This window comes from Choloepus didactylus, chromosome 7 (genome assembly GCF_015220235.1).
Source record: "Choloepus didactylus isolate mChoDid1 chromosome 7, mChoDid1.pri, whole genome shotgun sequence".
In the NCBI taxonomy this organism is placed as follows: domain Eukaryota; kingdom Metazoa; phylum Chordata; class Mammalia; order Pilosa; family Megalonychidae; genus Choloepus; species Choloepus didactylus.
This window is the reverse complement of record NC_051313.1, coordinates 138226383-138244558: the sequence shown is the minus strand read 5'-3', so window position 1 is coordinate 138244558 and position 18176 is coordinate 138226383. Positions and strand designations below refer to the sequence as shown.

The 18176-nt window shown below is 40.6% G+C and overlaps 1 protein-coding gene across 4 annotated transcripts in view; it reads left to right on the top strand.

The window, feature by feature from the left end:
* Nucleotides 1–18176, top strand: part of JARID2 (jumonji and AT-rich interaction domain containing 2) — a 243329-nt gene that overhangs the window by 8815 nt on the left and 216338 nt on the right. Inside the window, exon 1 of one of the 4 annotated variants that reach the window (XM_037842108.1) lies at nt 763–911. The exons of the other annotated variants lie outside the window; for them this stretch is intronic. The gene's annotated coding sequence lies outside the window, so the exon portion shown is untranslated. Of the gene's footprint in view, nt 1–762; nt 912–18176 lie in introns of those variants that run through there. 4 annotated transcript variants of the gene reach the window in all.

Below are 18176 nucleotides of genomic sequence, written 5' to 3'. Positions count from 1 at the left end.
GGAGGAAATGAGAAGGGATTAGGACTGAGCATGTGTTTGTTGTATTTATTCTTTTCTTACTTTTGCAGAAAGGGACTGAATGAGTGCTTTTTATTCTGCTAAGCAGGAGTTAGGTCGGCATTATTAAAACTTGGAATTTGGAAAATTTTGTGTATGTGCCTTATTACTACTAGTGCATGGGCTTCAGTAATTAAATGTCTCAGATTTGGACAGAGTTGTTTACAATTTAGATGGACAAGAAGGGCATATGAGCCATTTCAAGTTTGGCCTCTGCATTCAACTGCTGCTGTGACTCTGGGCACGCCGGGCAAAGTGGCTACTTCCTTATCTGGAAAACTTCCATGCACCTCATAGGCTTGTTGTTGGGAGAGCTTGTGAGGTTTTTGATGTGAAAGCACTTTGTAAACTGCATACTACTGCACAAATGCTCAAGGTATTATTACACAGTTGGAAATCACAAACCAGGAGACATCAGACCTGCCTGTCGCCTTCCTGGCTGACTTGGAAATAAATGAACCAAACAAATGCTACACTTGGCCTCTTAATATACCAAGTGAATCTCAACGGATATTATAAAGTTCTTTTTGGGACCTAGAAACAAGGCTTTCAAGATTAGAAGGAGATGTAACCTTCTCCAACTTTTATCTCCTGTTGAGTGGTTGAATCTCTTTTGCATTATCCAACACTTAAGTCTCAGACATGTCTGAATGGTGAATTAGAAATGGGGGTGTGGGGTTGGGTGGGGACACAGATTACAAATTAAGATTAGAATGTGTACAGAGATGTTTAACCATCATGTTAAAACTTGATCTTCCAGGAATCCTTAGAAGTTGAAAATCTGATCACAGTCCTTCCATAGCTCCCTGTGGCCTTTGGAATCTACTCTAAACCATGTTTATCCTCGGCACAGTGTAAGAAACCCTTTGTGTTGTAGCCTAGGCCTCTCCTATCACTGTTTGCATTTCGCACAATCCTGAGTCTTGCCTTTGCACATCTGGATTCCTCAATCTGCTCAATGAGTGGATTGCCCCTGGGAGGTCTTCCTGGGAAGTTGCTACCCCCTCCTCCAAGTGAGGCAGAGCCGTGTCCCTTCTGCCTGTAGCTCAGACTCTTTACTGTGCTTACCTCTCTGCCATTGTTTGTTTCCAGGCCTGTCACCCTATTAACCCCACAAGAGCAGGTGTTTTTTTTTTTTCTTCCCTAAATCATGTTCTGGGTTAACACCTAGCAAGCACATAGTACACAGTTGACTTAAGTTGACTTAAAAGATTTTGGAGGATGATTACTACCAGTAGTGGGAAGGGATTGCTATAGCCCTATTGGAAAAAGATGAACTTGACCAATCAGAAATTCGGAAGCCCCAGGGACTCTTTAATTTTACTTGTAGCTGAGAAAACCTGAGATATCTAATAATACTGTTAGGTGAAATAATACTGTTAGGTGACTTGAGGTCACACAGTTTTATTGGTGACACACCTGGGGCCTGAAATCCAGCTCCTGACTCCTGCAGGGTACAGTAGAAGGCTAGCTGTCATTGTCATTGTCATTGGACAAGTCATTCAGATAGGTGCTGCTGGTGGATGCTCAGATACCCGTGGTTACAGGAGTGGTTGAATCATTTTCATGGAAAAATAAAATTCACCTTTGATCCCCATACCTGATTATACCAACAGCTTTATTTTCCTTTTGAGAAGGGCTTTTTTGCTTTATAAGTCATGCAAATTAGACAAGTACACAAAGATAAAGATCACTGATGTTTTGCATTCCTCCATTTGTGGATCTCTACAGCTTTACATATATGGGCTCATATTTTTAAGTGTTCTTTTATTGGTTTTCTCATTTAGATCATTTCAATATCAAAATACAGTTGTATGACCATTATTTTTAATGACTGCAATGTACTCAATTGTATCTGCTACAGTTTGGTTTCTTGTTGATGGGTTTTTTGCAGGTTTCCGGCTGATGTGCTTAAGGACATGTACAGAATGCTTCATGGGTATCTTTTTGCACTTAATGCCACATTCCTAAAAGTGGAATTCCTGACCTACGTAGAAGTGTCTGTGTTTATGTTTAGATCCCCTGAACCACATTGTTTTCAAGGGAAAGGCTGTACTGATTTATGGTCCCACGGGCCTTGGATGTTAGGCCAGGGGGCTTGTTTGTTTGTTGGCTTTTAAAAACCAATACAGGCACTTGTAGTGAGTAGTAAAGATGTCGGTTGAGTTTTATTTAAGTTTCTATTTTCTTGCCTTGTCCTCTCAGGGCATTAGAACTAAATGAGATAAGATATGTTGAAAGTACTTTGTAAAACAAAATAGCCTTAACACGATGTCATTATTGGAGCGATTGTACTAGTGAAGTGAAGGTGAGAGCCTGTATAATTGTACAATTACATTTTTTATATTCATGAAAGACTTTCTTGTCAGGCCAGGTAGATACCTAAAGTAATAAAGTTGACCCAGAAGCATGTTGTTTTCTCATTAGTCTTATTCCTGAGGTGGGCTTTGTACAGCTACAAAAGTCCCACCAGTTTTGCTCTGGCTTGGAAGATTGTCAAATGCAGCTGGTATTTTCTGAATGACTACCGTGTTCTGGGCACTGTGCTAGGAGATAGAAAATATCTTCTCCTTGTCTTAGGACAGCATACCAAAATTGAGATTCCTGGCTTTGTTTTTATTTCGTGACTTTTGGTAAACCCACTCCTAAGTCTCAGTTTCTTCCTCTATGAAATGGAGGAGACTAATACCCAAGGTCATTTTGGGGGAGGAAGGATTAAAAGTAAACGTGTGAAGTGCTTTGTGAACTTTAACTTTGTGACTGTAGTTCTCCAACCTCAAGGTTGACTAGGGAACATAGTGTTTCTGGGTCATCTTTGCTGATTACAACACGTCTGGGTTGTCTGAGGAGGAGGATAGAAATTAAACTAATATGGGTGCACAGCTTTTCTCTAAGGCTTGTTTTTTCTTCCTAACGGGAAAATGCAGTGTGACTTTCTTTACACCTAGACATAATTTTTAAAATTGCTCAGATGATGGAATTTTTCCTGGTATGTAAGGAGAAGGTGGTGTCACAGTGCTGCTAAGGAGAAGCATTACTTGTGTTTTTGAATGTTCTGGGTGATCTTTTTTGCTCTTTTTAATTTTTTTAAATTCTCCAGTCAAGATGTCCCTTTAAGGATGAGGGGGAACTTAATGTTTATTGGTTTTACCCATATTGGCCCCTTTTGCATTCGAATGATGCCCAGAGCGCTCGAGCTCCGTTTTTTCCATTTTCAGCCCGTAATAATGTCTTGATATTGGAGGATGAAAGGGCCACCGTGAATGGAAGGCATTTAATAAGGAGCAATGGTCTGGAGTCCCAGTTAAATTGGTAGCACATGGTGTTCATCTGCCCTGAAGGGCTTTGGCTGGAGCTGTGTCTACCGTGACACCTCAGAGCTCAGTCCTCCACACATGCCAGGAGACTGCTTTTCAAAACTGACCATTCTGAGCAGTCCCTAACATCTTGAAAGCATGAAGTGATTGGTAGAGCTCTGTGGTAGGTGGGTGGGGTGTGATGGGCACGGGAAGCCCAGTCTTATTAATGAGGGTAATTATTTGAATGTGGTTGTGTTTGACATTCACGTCCACTATTCATCCTTTTCACTAGGGCTTGATACTGTTTTTGAGGGGGATTTATTTTACAGATCTGTTTCTATGTACTACTGCTCATTCCAAAAGGGATTTAAGGCCACATTGAGCTATCATCCAGGAACAAATAATTTTTGCTTTGATCAGACTGAAGTTCATTTTCTAAATCCAAAAATTGACAGCCAGGTGAAAATATGGGCAGTGAATAATTGTCACTCTCAACCAGCAGTGTTTGAGATGAGCAGTTTTTTGTTTTAGTTTTAAAAACTTGGCCTGAGACTTTTTAATTAAAGACAAGTTTTGTTAAGTAGTATTGGTGTTGACACCCTGACAGTACTTTTAATCAGGAAGAATTTAAAAGATGTATGCAAGTAATCCCCAGTGGTGATAACATCGTTGAGTGGCAGAGATCAGATTTCTTTTTAAATGCCAATGTAGTTTATTACTTTTTTTTCCACAGTGCAGGGGTTTGGGGGAGGGTCTGGATTTAATAATGAACCAGAGGTTCAGTGGTTACTTTGAGGGGAGTGATTGGTGGATGTTACTGCATGATTCAATGCTCTGTGTCTTTAAAAATGTTCTGAAATACTTATTCTGTATCATAATCCTCAAAACTGCTTTTAGGATCCCAAACCATTGTGGTTTAAACTTAGCTGGAATCTGAAAGGTGGCTGACAGAGTGAAAGGAAACCTCCTTTAAATAAAGAACACATTTGGCTTGCCTGATTGTCCCAGAGTCTAGGTTCTTGGCATAGCTAAACCATGGGCCAGGTCACATGGATAAAGACATCGGGAAAATACTTGTTTCATTCTACTGGATTTTTTTCCCTCTGAGCTCAATATAAACACCATAAGTTAGTCCTGAAGAAACTCTTGCTGTAAATAAGAAATTGGAAAGCTTCTTGTTATACCGAGTTTTTGTCTAGATGAGGTAAGGAGTACAAGACTGTACACTCTACGGTACTTGTGATAAATCAAAACTCTAACAATGCTATTAAAAAGGGTTTTCTTTTGGCCCTGGTAAGCTAGAAAGCTTTGTGGACTAGGGAGGATGGGTCCGAGTTGGAAATATGTGTTTTTTTCCCCTTCTTTTCTCATTCTACTCTCTGCTCTAGTTAAGTGATGTTATCACTAACCCAACACTGATATACCTAAAAATGAAACATTTTCTGTCCAACTGGCCTTTTTTCCTTTCCTTCTTCCATGAGACAGTGAAGTTGTCATACTATTTCTTTCCAAAATTTATTGGAGCAGTAGGCAAAGCCTCTTGGGAGTATAAATAATGATGATTATAAAGAACAGTCTGTTTACCAAGGAAGGCCATTATCTTTGACTTGCAAAGCTTTTACAGCCAAACATTGTTTGCTTACAGTGGTTTAATACAAATGAAGACCTTAAGGGTACCTATTGAAGAGGAGTCCTTTTACTCCTTTGTACACGGAGGTCATTCCAATAAAGAATGGAAGATGTCACCTTGCCTGGCATAACAGCTTGTTTCTGTGGACAGGCGTTATGTATGATAGGAGGGAGTGCCTTGGATGATGGTTTTTCTTTCAAGTAACATGGTTCAGAGTTGCTTTCTTTCCTACGATCAACAGCAAGTGATCCCCCTTGCTGAATGTTAAAAGCTGATAAGTAATACTAATTTATGAATTTGTGGATGGTTTTAAGGGACTTGTTCAAGTCGGCACTGACATTGAATAAGTATATTTAGATGGTAAACTCTCATTCTTTTAATTAAGCCCCAAATAGAAATACTACAGATGCAGTTTTTATTTGTTGGGAGATTGAAGTTGCCTCTTAGCACTTTTTTCTCTGTTAATAACTATAGTATAACCTTAAAAAAAAAAACAAACACAAGAACTCTTATATACCCTACTTATTCTAGTTCTTTAGGGTTCTCTTGGTTTTTTAGTGGTAGTTCAATCAAGATGAATTGTAATTTTGGGTGTAAAGGTCATTTTTTTTTTTTTAAATATAAAAATGCCTTTTATGTCTGGCGTCTTTCCCTTAATATGTTGTGGCATGTGTCAGTACTTTATTCTTTTTATGGCTGAATGGTATTCCATTGTATGATGTAACACATTTTGTGTATTCCTTTCAGCAGTTGATTGACATTTGGGTTGTTTTCACCTTTTGGCCATTGTGAATGATGTTCCTGAGAACATGGGTATACATGCTTTTGTGTGAACATGTTTTCAGTTCCTGTGTGTATGTACCTAGAGCAAATGTGATTTTTAAACCTCAAAAGTTAGGAAAACATACATTATTACTAACTTTATTTGCTGTGCTTTTCTATTTATTGCCAAACTGTTTTATTCAGTTTGTGCTTCTGAGCTTCCTGTTCTTCTGTTCCGTAGGGTGCCACACTGGGCCTCCCTTTGTGGGCTTTTGCCTTGCGTTAGGTGGGGGGGAGGTCCACATTTTCCTCACTGCCTGAAGCCACTCTTCACTCTACTGTGTGTGTGGGTGGCCAAGAGTGGTCTTACCTCTTTGCAAACTGTAAAAATTGTTCACAAACGCTTATGCTAGAACCATATGCTCCACTTGCTTAAGTGTGAATCAGTGATGGGGCTTAGAATTTCATCTTGGTCTGATCTTTTTGGGTATTCAGGTGTTTTTTTGGCTGTAGTTATGGGACTTGAGATGAATTCCTTCCTCAGTATTTTCTACACAGAATTTTGGTGGGGGTGGAAGGCTGGGGAGGTGATAGAGGAAGACTGCTGGTTTCCCGGAGCCTGGCTCCTCTAGGAGCAAGGAGAGGACAGGAAGCTTGAAACCATGTGTGATTTACTTTCTTGTAGGAGGGACTTGTTTTCCTTCCTTACCTAAGGTTTTACTTTCTTGTGGTTAACTCGGATAATGTTCTTTGACAAAGGATTATGGGGAATAGAACGATTGTCTGACTAGAAGTTTCACTGAATTTCTTGCTCTCTTTAAGCTTGATTCACTTAAAATATCTTTCATAATTAACTCCTTTAAGAAATGGGAGTTCTTATAAAGCAGAGGGATGGTGCCATATTTTCTCTTGCTATTTCTGATTTTATCAGATGTATTTTGCCTAATTTTTTCCAAGTTGGTGTGAAAATTGGGTCAGATGAGATTGGTCTCTAATTAGTCAGGAAATTTTTGCTTATTTTTAAGTGTACAAACTGTAAAGACAGCAGAAAGAGAAGTAGAATGGTAGGGGTGGAAAAGGTAATGTCACCTGATGGGTGTATGAAGCATTTTGAGGCCGGGTGGGTGTGTATGTTATAATTCTCTGACTGGGAGTGCACTTCTTGGTGTATACGTAGGTTCCTAGGTTTCCTAGTGAAAAGAAGCCAAGGCCAACGTCAGTATTCGGAATGTTGTTTATTACATAGCTCTTGAGTTCGTTGTCAAAAAATTCTTTGCTAATGGTGTTAATCGTGCTTTTCACTCTCCAGTTTTTCTGGTAGGGCTCTCTGTTCCAAATTGACTCTTGTGTTCAGATCCTTGATTTGGCTCACCTAATGAGGAGTTCTCACAGCCCAGCTATATTAAATACTTTCTCTGTAGTCTCCAAATAACCAAGAATTTGTAAGGTTAGGTACCCTCCTCAATTTAGAAGGCTGAGGTGGGGGAGAGAATTTATCTAAGGAGTTAACATTTTAAACTTGGCATTATTTAACTGGAAATCTGTGTTCTCTGCTGGGCTGCCTTTGTGTAGTATACCTATAATGTATACACATATTTGTGCTATTTCAAAAGCAAATGCCACGTCCCTCCTACGAAAATTGCTTATTAGCGCTAATTTTAAGAATTGAGTTAGAACTGCCCTATAATGTAATGCGGAATATTTCCCAGTAATGCCTAGGTTAACAATGATAGTCTTGCTGTATTGTGCAAAAAAGGCTTCTGTTCAGACCCAGCTGGGTTTCAGGCTTAATTCATTGCTCTATGGTGGGATCGCCACAGCTGCTGTGGGGCCTTTACAAATGCAAAAAAGCTGTCAGTGTTTGTTTCATCAGCTGCATAAGCGATGAGGCCAAGTTGAGGAATCCATTCCAGTGCGCAGTGTGCAGGCTGTAGCCATTATTGTTTACAGAATTAGTGTGTTGGAGCTTTAAAATAGTTGGCACATCGTCTGCCCTTTAAAAGCACAAGAGTAAGGAACAGGATCAGTTCGTTGTCTTTGTAATGTTTGCCGGATCCAGCCCAGCCCTTTTCTTTACCAGCCACTGCTGCAGTCTGTGCTTTGGGGCTGACCGTCTTTTGGATGAAGTGGGGCCTGATTTCTTGTCCTTTTAGCTCTGTATTGAAACTTAGGTTTGCAATCCTTTTTTTTTTTTTTTTTTAAAGTCAGTTACTTAAGAGTTCCGTAATTATAATTGAGTTTTAAAGCCCTAATCGTCCTCCCGATTCCAAATAGGTATAGGCCTGTCAGCTGGGATTTCAAATGTCTCTGCATTCCAGATTTGATTTCCAGATTTGGCTGTACAGGATTTGTTTTGGGAAAGGATATTGCTTTGGGAATTGCCCTCATCTCTCTCCCTGGATATAGAAGTTAAGGCTACTTCTTGGCTGCATGAAAGAACCCCTGGACAGGTCACCTTCCAGCCAATTAAGGAATATCCCTGAAGGGCCCACAGAAATGCTCTTAACAGAGCAAGGCGGCCCCTCCTCGAGGAACCTGGTGTGTGCCCTTGGCAACATGTCCAGTCTCTTTTGGGTTGGGCAAGTGGGAGTTGGGACCGGAACCCATGGTCTTTCACGAGCCAGTGTGGAGTTGTCCCAGCCCACCTTGCATACTGATCAGGTTTATCTCAAAAAGCTGTAATAATTGTCATGTAGGTGCCTCTCAATTCCTCTTAATTCTCCACATTTTGCCCTGTGGAGTGTCTGGAGCCCAAGAAAAACACTTGGGATCCGATGACTCCCATGTGGTATTTGTGCTGATAAAGCAGAGTTTGGGGATCCTTAATTCCCCTCTCCCTGGGGGTCCCTAATCGTCACATTTTTCCCAGTTTAAAGAGGTCTCTTGAGAGGAAAGAGAAGGTCTCTGACAAGTGTATTTTAACTCATAGTTATAATGAACTTGCAACAAAGAACAAGTAAAATGTCAGGCTAGGTTTTTACTTATTTCTTAACTCCTCCCCCTCCCCCCTCAGCAGTAGCAATGAAAAGGCAAATCGCTAACAGGGAACTCCACATCCTCTCCCCCTAGGGTAAGGACTAATTTGCAGGGCCTGGTAATGAAACAGCAGTTTCATGGGCATTGTTCTCTGCCTAGCAGCGCCTGATTGCCCTTCAGGAAACTGCTGCTCAACCTGTTTCTCCCGGCTAGGGTGTTTGTTTTATATTTTGGGCTTTAGGAATCTTTTATCAAAGCCCCCTCCGTGTTTTTATGTCAATTTTGAGGCAAAAGTTTCTTATTTTAATTTGTTGAACTACGGGACTCTTGGGGTTTTCTTTTGGGGGGGGGGGTGATGGTGAGAAAGTTTTGTCAGTACATCAGCCCTGTGTGAACATCATTTGATGTCATATCAGGACCCCAAAGGTTCTCAGTGGCCTGCCCCCTTGAAGACACACTGCCAGCAATCAGGGCAGCAGGCCGGCCTCCGAATGTCCTCCCTGCCACTTATTAGCTGAGGGCCCAGGAAGCTTTACTCCTCCTTGTCTTAAGGCCTCAGTGTTCCCTACTGTAAAATGGGATGAGTAGGTGTTAGCAGAGGTGTAACTGTGCCCCCTTCCCTTGCAGCATTGCCTTCCAGCCGCACACCCACCTGCACATCCTCCTGCACTTCCTCCCAAAGCTGCTGTGATAACTGCTGGTACAACTTGGTAAATGGCAAACAGGTCAAAATCCTGTGAATCTGAACATCAAAAGCGTTTCCACAGACAGCCTGAGCTTCCTCTCCTGACCGCAGCCTCGCCTACCCATCAGAAAGTTTTTTTGGAGAGCAACTAACCAGTATCCGATGTATACCTGGAGTGCCTGTTCTTTAAAAAAGAGAGGGCTGGAGGGGAAGCAAAAGGCAGAAGGATGCTGGCTACTGGAGAAGGGGGTGGGTGATGCCTAACCAGCTAACCAGCTGGATGTAAACAGCAGTAGTTGGCTGAGGAGGGAACTGATACTTCCTTGATACTTCCAAACAGGCCAGGTAGAAAGCTGCTTTTAGCATCAGGTTTCAAATCATAGTAAAATGCAGACAGATTCAGAATACTCTGGGAATGGAGAAAGCTGGTTCTAGTGAGTTTTCTGGTTGACTGTTGAAAGTTTTTATGAAGGACATAGTGTCACTGGCCTTCCTGCTGGTGTGGTGCAGGAATGAGATTTCACGATTTAGGATTTTGAGTTCCTCCAGGCCGATCCTCTGACAGCTTTTTGTTACGGAACATGGGTCTAGATGGGATAGGAGATAATTGGGCTGTGTGCACGTTGGTCTCTGGAGGGGTCTGCACTTTACCTATACTCCTTGAAATGCAAATGGGCACAGCCTGCCAGAGTGCTACCAGATCAGAACTTCTTTCTTAACCCAAGAGTTAACAGGTTAACCCTCTGGCCACAGTAGGGATATTCAAAGTATGGAGCCCTCTCCCCCCACCAAAGGGATGGATGGTGGAAGATAATGGGGCATTTGCTTGCTCAAGTGCCTGCTTACTAGAAACTGTGATTGGGGTGGAGACTACCATTTTCACCACTTCTGGAAAGACCAAACAATATAGATATTTAAAACAACCCCCCCCCCCCCGCCCTCTCAAATTGCATATTTGACCTGAATTAGCTTTTTGTAAGAACTGAGCTAGACTTTCGTAAGAGCTTTAAAAACACACCAAGAACCTCATCTTTGAGCTTTTGCTATTGTTGATAGTGGTTATCATTGCCAAAATGATTGTCATTTCCTTCTTTGGAGTGCTGCTTAACACCAGGACTTTATTTAGTCAGAGCAAAATTGTTGCTCCCTCCCTGTTCAGCTTCTTTCCATTATCCAGTTGTGGCAGAATGACTGTTGGGGAGCCTGGGGAGATGGGGTAAAATAAAGGAACAGCTAAGAAGTGGTTCTGCAGAATGTGTACTTATATCTGAAAGCCTGTATGGACGGGACAGTGGCTTTAGAAAGGGGGTAAAATGGGAGGGGAGTAGCAATCGCTGAAGCATGACAAGACTCCAAAGGCTCCTGGGACTTGAAAACAAAAAAGGGAGCTTTTTGCAGATCTTTCACACGCACATGTCTCCCTCTCCCACATCCATTCTCCCCTGCTGTTTTGTAAATCTCCCAGTTGGAAATTTTTAACATGGGAGAGCTTCTTCCTGTGCTTCAGTTGGCAGAAGGCTCACTTGCAGCTGCAAAGAATTTGCTTTTTCCTTTTCACAGCATCGCTCATTTAAAATTAAGCATTAGTGGGACTACAAAACAAAATAAAAGCTTGAGGATTTTTCAGAAGTTGAAGCCAAGTGTAATTAAAGTCAAGGAAGTTGGGGCCATAACACTTGTTCAGTCTCTTAAAGTCAGGCATGTGCTGATGGCAGGCAAGGTAGAAAATGCCAGTGGTTGTTCTCTTTTAGGAAATTTAAGGTTTACTTGTTAGCTTGTACTTGGAATATCCTAGAGTTTATCAGAAGATGTGCTGAGCCATCGTCTCTGGGTGGCCTCAGTGTTTGCCAGTTGTTATGTGGTTGTCCCCTTCTTATTGGAGGTGGAAAAACCCATATACAGTTCTGTCTCCTCTCCACCCTCTACAGAAATTTCCTAATCTGAATGTCCCCATACCACCTCCACTTCCTACACCCAGCCATGGGGCAGAAGTTGTTCATACATCAAAAACTGAAGTTGCTGACTTGATAACTGCTTCCTAATAATTGGATTAGGAATCCTTTGGAGGTATCCCTCAGCATTTTTACTGATAGGCCCGTTTCTTGTAAGTTTGTCTCTTGATGCAGGAACCTTGTCAACGGTTCACAAGCAACTACATTTACTCTGTAGGGAAACACAGCCTCTCTGCTCTTAAGGCAGTATTTAAATGTGTCTGAAGTGCTCTCCTTGACTATAGATACCACAGAGCTCAATCAGTGTCTAGAAGTGAATTAGTGGTCTAGTCACTCCCTGAGTTGTCAACGAGAAGTTTACCTCACCGATGGAGGATAGGCAAATTTAATATTTGGTGACATGGACTTAAGTTGAGTTTTGCCAGGGAATTAATTGGTTTGCTTCACCCTAGCCTTTTCATTTCTTTCCTGAGTAGTCACATAGAATTTTTTTTTTTTAATGCAGCTTTATTGAGTTATATTCACATACCATACAATCATCTGAAGTGTACAATTGATCACAGTGTCATCATATCATTGTGTGTTCATCTCCACAATCAATTTTTTAACATTTTCATTACTCTAGACAATAAAAATAAAAAAAAATTAAAAATAAAAGTAAAAAAGAACATCCAAAACCTACCCCTCCTACCCCCTCTATTATTCATTTACTCTTTGTCTCCATTTTTCTGCTCATCTGTCCATACACGATAAAGGGAATGAGTCACATAGAATTTTAAGGAATGTAGATACAGGGAATACATACAAAAGGAATATAGTCATTCCTTAGTACTTCTGTAAGTCCTAGGACCTCTTTTCTTCAAACTTAAGGAAATGATTTGCCCAGGATACTCTTGAATTCTCTAATAGTTAATTCTAACCATTTTTAGGTAGATTTACAATCCCCTTCTCATTTTATTGGTAAAGAAATTGATGCTTATAGTCTTTGGTGTAATATCTAGTAGAGCTAAATCTTGAAACTGTACCTTTGGACTCCAGGCTTCCCATTGACTGGGTTATAGAAATTTTTGCTTGGCCTTGGAAAAGCTGTGAGACCGTGGGGTAAGTTACTTCACATTCTCCATTTGAGTTTTTCTTAGTTGTGAAGTCATAGTGTATGTTGTGATTTTTGTTTTCCTAGATCTTTGTAGCCTGACTGCTCCTTCATTTTATTCAGATTGAATTCCACAAATACTAACGATCTACATTGTGCTATTATTTGTCCAGTTATATTTTTTCTTTTGTGATGGGAAAAGACATGGGGGTGCTACCTTCAGCATTCTGGATTGAGAAGAAAGTTTCCAGATGTTTAGGCCAGTGCTTCCCAATCTTTAACGTGCATACAAGACATGTTAAATGCAGTTTCTGATTCAGGTCTGGGGTGGGGCCTGATGTTCTGTATTTCTAACAGGCTCGCAGGGGATGTGGATGCTGCTGGGTTTCAGGTGTTTTTGTGGGTGGTTTCGTGCAGTGAAACTCACCTAACCGAGGAGCTCCTTTCTCATTGGGGGTTCTCAGTAAGATCTGGGCTACCCCTCAAAAATGTGAAAACCATCATTTTAGGAGATCCAGTTTTCTGAACCAATAGGGACATCAAGCAGTTTAAAAATACTTAAAAACAGTGATGGGATTGTAAAGCCCAAGTGTGGCTTGAAAAAGCCCTTTTGGCTCAGTGCCCTCTAGGCTCTGCTTTCTGAGGGCCATTCTTCAGGTTTTATTCTGGCAGGAAACATTGTCTGTACAATGTTACCATACTTCTTCCAGAACTCCGTCGTGTCTCATTTGGTAAACATAGAGCAGCCTCAGGAATTTCTGTGTAGAGCCTTTTCTGTTTTACTGGTGTCTGTATATTACTAGTCTTCAAAGTTTGTCTTTTAAAAGAGAAAAGTTCTTTATTGGATAATAGCTGCCATTCATTGAGTGCACACCTAGCTAAATGCTTTTTGTACAGTAGTTTACCTATTTAAGTTGTAACTACAACTTTTGGAAGTAGCCATTTCCCCCTTGTTGCAGCTGAGGAACAAGGCTGACAAAGGGGCCAGTTTCAGGCACCTCAGTTGAGATTTGAACGTGCTACACTTTAAAGCCCATGTTTGCTATCACCATCTTGGGAAGCAGCACTGCCTAGTGGTTTTACTCTGCAGCAGGATCCTCTGTTTGAATTCTGATTCTGTCACTTAACCTCTTCATTTACTTAATCTGTGTCAAGTTCCTTATCTGTAAAGTAGGGGTCACAAATAGCATCTCTCTTACAGAATTTTGAGTCTTTCACTTGCTGTACATTTTATTTCTATAACAATAATAATTATTATCATTGTGGCACTGTCATTGGATTTAGAAAATAAAAAATGATTCTCAAAAATAATTCTCCTGGTTGTTAAAAGCAGTACTCTTTGTGATTTTTCTCTATGGGGTTAACAGATGTGATGCTATTTAATTTAATGCTATCAGCACATGAAACAAAGCCTTGTAAGTGGCCATTTACAGAGAAGGAAGTTGGATGATCCAGAATATGGTGCTTAGTAGATCATGTCCAAGTCTCTCCATTTCTTACCTGCACAGTTTCCCCTTGCTGGGAGATTCCTTCTGCTTAGACAGCTTCCTCATTTTAAAATACTGCATGTTCTGGTCTCGCCCAAACTGATGTTCAGTGTAGTCTTGGGACTATTTTTTAATATTTGACTTGCTAACAAAGTTGAATGTACATAATGTGCTCTCTGTAAATGTATACTGATTGAATATCCAAGTGATTAAAGATTTATAAGTGGGATGTGCACTTAAAATCTTCTTTTTTTAAAAGTTTTCCCTACTGGTGTTGCCTTCCCTGACAAGCTCATATTAACAAAAGAGAGGACATTATCTTCAAATAATGATTATGCTCTTAATAAAACTGATTTTTAAGGACGGTTTGAAGTAGTGAGTTTTAGAAATAATACAAATTAGTAGGACCCTGGTTTTGTGTCATTCTTACATGGATACGCTCTGAAAAACATACTGTTCTATGTTTTCCCCTTCTGTATCTCTTTCAGAATCTTTTCTGTCTTTATTTTTCTTTTCTGTGTTTTAAAAATTAAGTTTTTGGGCATCAAGAAATATTGTTTCTTTGCATTTCATGAGAATTGTTTTGGGAAAATGTCCTTAATGTTTTTATTTCTGTAGAGTATGTGGAAGAAGCTGATGTGTTTTTATCTTTTAATTAGATAATTATGTGATTCTGTTTTATTTTCACAGAAAAGCTAAATGTTTCTATGTAATATCTAGTATTTTGTTGTGTTGAAATGTTCTATTTGTCCAACATGAAACAGAAAGGAAAAGGGCAATTCAGCATGTCACTGGGCTCCCAGACCCAAATTCATTTTCCTTCATTCAGATAATTTAACACAGCCTATTAACTAATATTTCCAGAGTGGCTCATTATACAGCAGCCCAGGAGGCCAGGGGTAGATTTTCGTTTTTATGTGTGTAGGGGAAGTTTACAAAACCAGAGCAAATGTTTATTTCTGTTGGCTCACTGATGATTCTGGATTTTTCTATTAATGGTGAGTCCTTGTCTAGGAAGGAGGTTTTTATGGGTTTCCACTCCCCCTTTCCGTGCTTTTTTTCACTCTCCCATTTTCTGACTGTGTCAGTGGGACCTTTAAAAAAGTCTTGGACAATCTGCAGGTCTAAAGCTCCACCTGCAGTTAGAAGCTGGTGGTCCTTCTGGAATGTTCTTTGCCTGGGAAGCTGATAAGAACCTCTGGGCCAGAGAAGGTTTTGGTTAGGCCTTCAGCTTTGCCGTATCTGATGGGGTCTGTGAGTTCCCTTCAGGTTTCCCATTTTGTGTTGTATTAAAAATGTGTTTTGCTGGGTTACTGTGACCTGGGGTCAGAGGAAAGGAAGAAGGTGTAACACAGCAAGAGGAAAGCTGCTCGATCTCCCTGTGAGCCAGGGGTGTTTCTGGCTCAGGCTCTGGGACAGGAGGGGTACCCTACAGGGGTCATGACTTAAGAATGAGCTGCAAAAGTTTGTCCTGACCTAGAAGGAGGTTATATAGGCCTTTGGATTTTTGGTCTCTCTCTTTATTTTAAAGGCCATGTGCACAGCTGTATGTTCAGAGTGGGCAACTTTCCTACATACACTGCTTCTTCATTAGATACTGATACCAGTTAATTCCAACTCCCTTGTAATTGGAGGCAGCTGCTGTTTCCCATTTAACTAGGTGTTCAAGTCAGATGCTTTGAATTAGCTGGACTTGGATTATTCCTATTTTAATTAAAGACCATTTTACACGCCCCCCCCCCCCCGTCTTCTTGCTTCTTCAATGACTGGGATTTTACAGTAATATATTTGAAATTACACGAGCATCTCAGTAGAAGGGCATAATTTAAGTTCAAGGACTTGCAGTTTATTATGGTCTTGTATTATTAAATAGTGAATTTAACTGCACTGCAATTCCCTTTTCTCGCCCTCTGAACCTTGCTTCTGTAGTGGGAGAAAATTTCATTCCATTTAGAAAAGTTGAGACTTTTGTCCTTTTTTTTCCTCTTGGGACACAGGCATATTAGCCTAATTGCTTGTGTCACTGCTACAGGGAAGGTGCTGCATGAAATGGGACAAGCAATTTTCTGGTACTTTTCATCTAATGGGGTTTGCAAATTCAGCTATTTATAGTGGGACTTTGGGGCAGTGGGATATTTTCTTAAAAAAGTTAAGTGCTATGATGTGGCTTTTTGTCTAGTGGCTTCTGTATAGATGTAGAATATTCACAGAGCAGCTTGTAGGAAAAAAGACCAGAACAAAAATCAGAGGGAAAACTGCTTTGCATTTCTTTCTCTGTGGAGCTACTGGGGAAAAAGGCAATGCTGGAGGGATTTATTTTTCCTCCCTTTTTATTCAGACTGTTACCTAACTTGACCACTAAGTCTGACTTGATAAATGTCCTTGTTAATATTATTTTATGTTAGTCCCTCTCTTCCCCTTTAGTGTCCAGGGGAACACAGATTTTACACAGATCTTGTTATAGTGCTTAAGGATTCTGCTGGTGTGGGAAATTTAAAGGGATGCAGGAGACATGATCTTTGCCCACAAAGGAGTTTAAAATAACCCTGGGAAGAAAAAGCAAGTACCTGTCAACATGTTGAGGGAATTATGTGCGTCTTTGTGGATCTGTCCCAAATGATTGGCACTGTCTAGTATACTGAGAACTGGGAGTACTGAAGGAGCTGTGGGATTTGTAAGCTATTTGTGGGGGTAGAAGTTGATCATCAGAACAACCAAATAGTCCCTCCCATCTAGTCTGCCCTTTTCACAGATGAGCAAACATCTTCTAAGAGCTTGCCTAAGGATATACATTTGTTGGCACTTGTTGCCTTGACTAGATTTGTGCTTTCTACTGTGCCTCCTTGATCTGTACTCCTGGCTTAGTTATGGAAATAATTCAGTCTCTTGGGGCCTAGAGAAGGAACCAAGGGGTCTTGTGGGCCCACATACCTAGGTGATGGCTGGGACAGAGCCTGGCCTTGGAGGATAAGTGTGCCGGAGCGTTCTTCAGTGGCCCATGCATGCAACCTGACATGTTCGGTAGCTTCCATATATCTTGGAACTAGACCTGGTGCAGTTTACTTGATTTTTGGTCTTGCCCCCAAGTTACAAGGCACGCAAGCTCTAGGTATACCTTAAGGACAAGGGATCACATTTGACAAAAAAAATTCACCATATGTTTCGTTAAAAGGAGACAGCTCCTTCAAGTTTTCAGTGGTTTGTGAATGGGCTGTTTGTTAGTGAAAGTGCTTTGTGGAATTCTCTCCATGGTAGTAACTACTATATTTTGAGTGCTTTGCTTGTTAAATTAAATGTTAAATATATTAATTTGTATATATTCTCACACCTTTTCAAAGTAGAATTTTTTTTATGCTGGTTAACAGACTGAGCTTTTGATAGATAAGTGGGCTGAGGCAATACACTGGGTGGGGAAGCTGTAGTTAAAGGGTGACATGTTTAGTCCAGAAGCCCGGTTTTTCTCCATTGTGCCGATTTTAGTAATGAGATGATAATTCTGTATCCCCAGGTTTCCGTATTTAGAGATTTTGACTCTGTTATCTATACTGGGTAAAGCTCCCCTGGGTTCATGGTAAGGCTCTTTTTTAGGGCACCCTAATGAAAAGAGGAACTAGAATTTAAACTGTAGTCGCTAATCAATGTCCTGCAGACCTCATTTTGCATTTTAAGCTAACTGTTGACAATACTGTTTAATGAGGTAAATTATGACTTTACTAATTGAATAGCTGTTATTGAAGACATTACATTTATTACATTGATCCAAAAGTGTTTTTAAGAGGTAAGACAGAAAAAATTCTCTACAGAATAGCTTATTAATAGATAACCAATCAAGGATTGTCTATTTAGAAACAATTGGGGAAATTTCAGGAGAAAGGCAGCAGGAACAATATGGATAGTTGGAGAGAAATTGGAAACAGCTCTCTTATTGGGGGAGAGAGCATATTCCAGTGCAAGGGAAAAGAAAATAATCCCAATAAAAATGTGAATTTAAGACTGATGCAGTTGATTGATGATATTTAAGGAAGAGTCTGCCATCTGCCAAGCCTGGTGCATGAGGAGTTGATGGTAGAAGAGTGGATTGGGATTGGGATCATCCAGGGTTGTATTAAACCCACTCTGCAGAGCCCCAGAATGGTGGTTTCTGGAAGCCATTGTGGGACTTGAACCACCATCTGAGGCCTGCATAGCCCAGTGTTCTCATTTTATCTGGTATTTTTGCTTGATGGTCTTAAGCC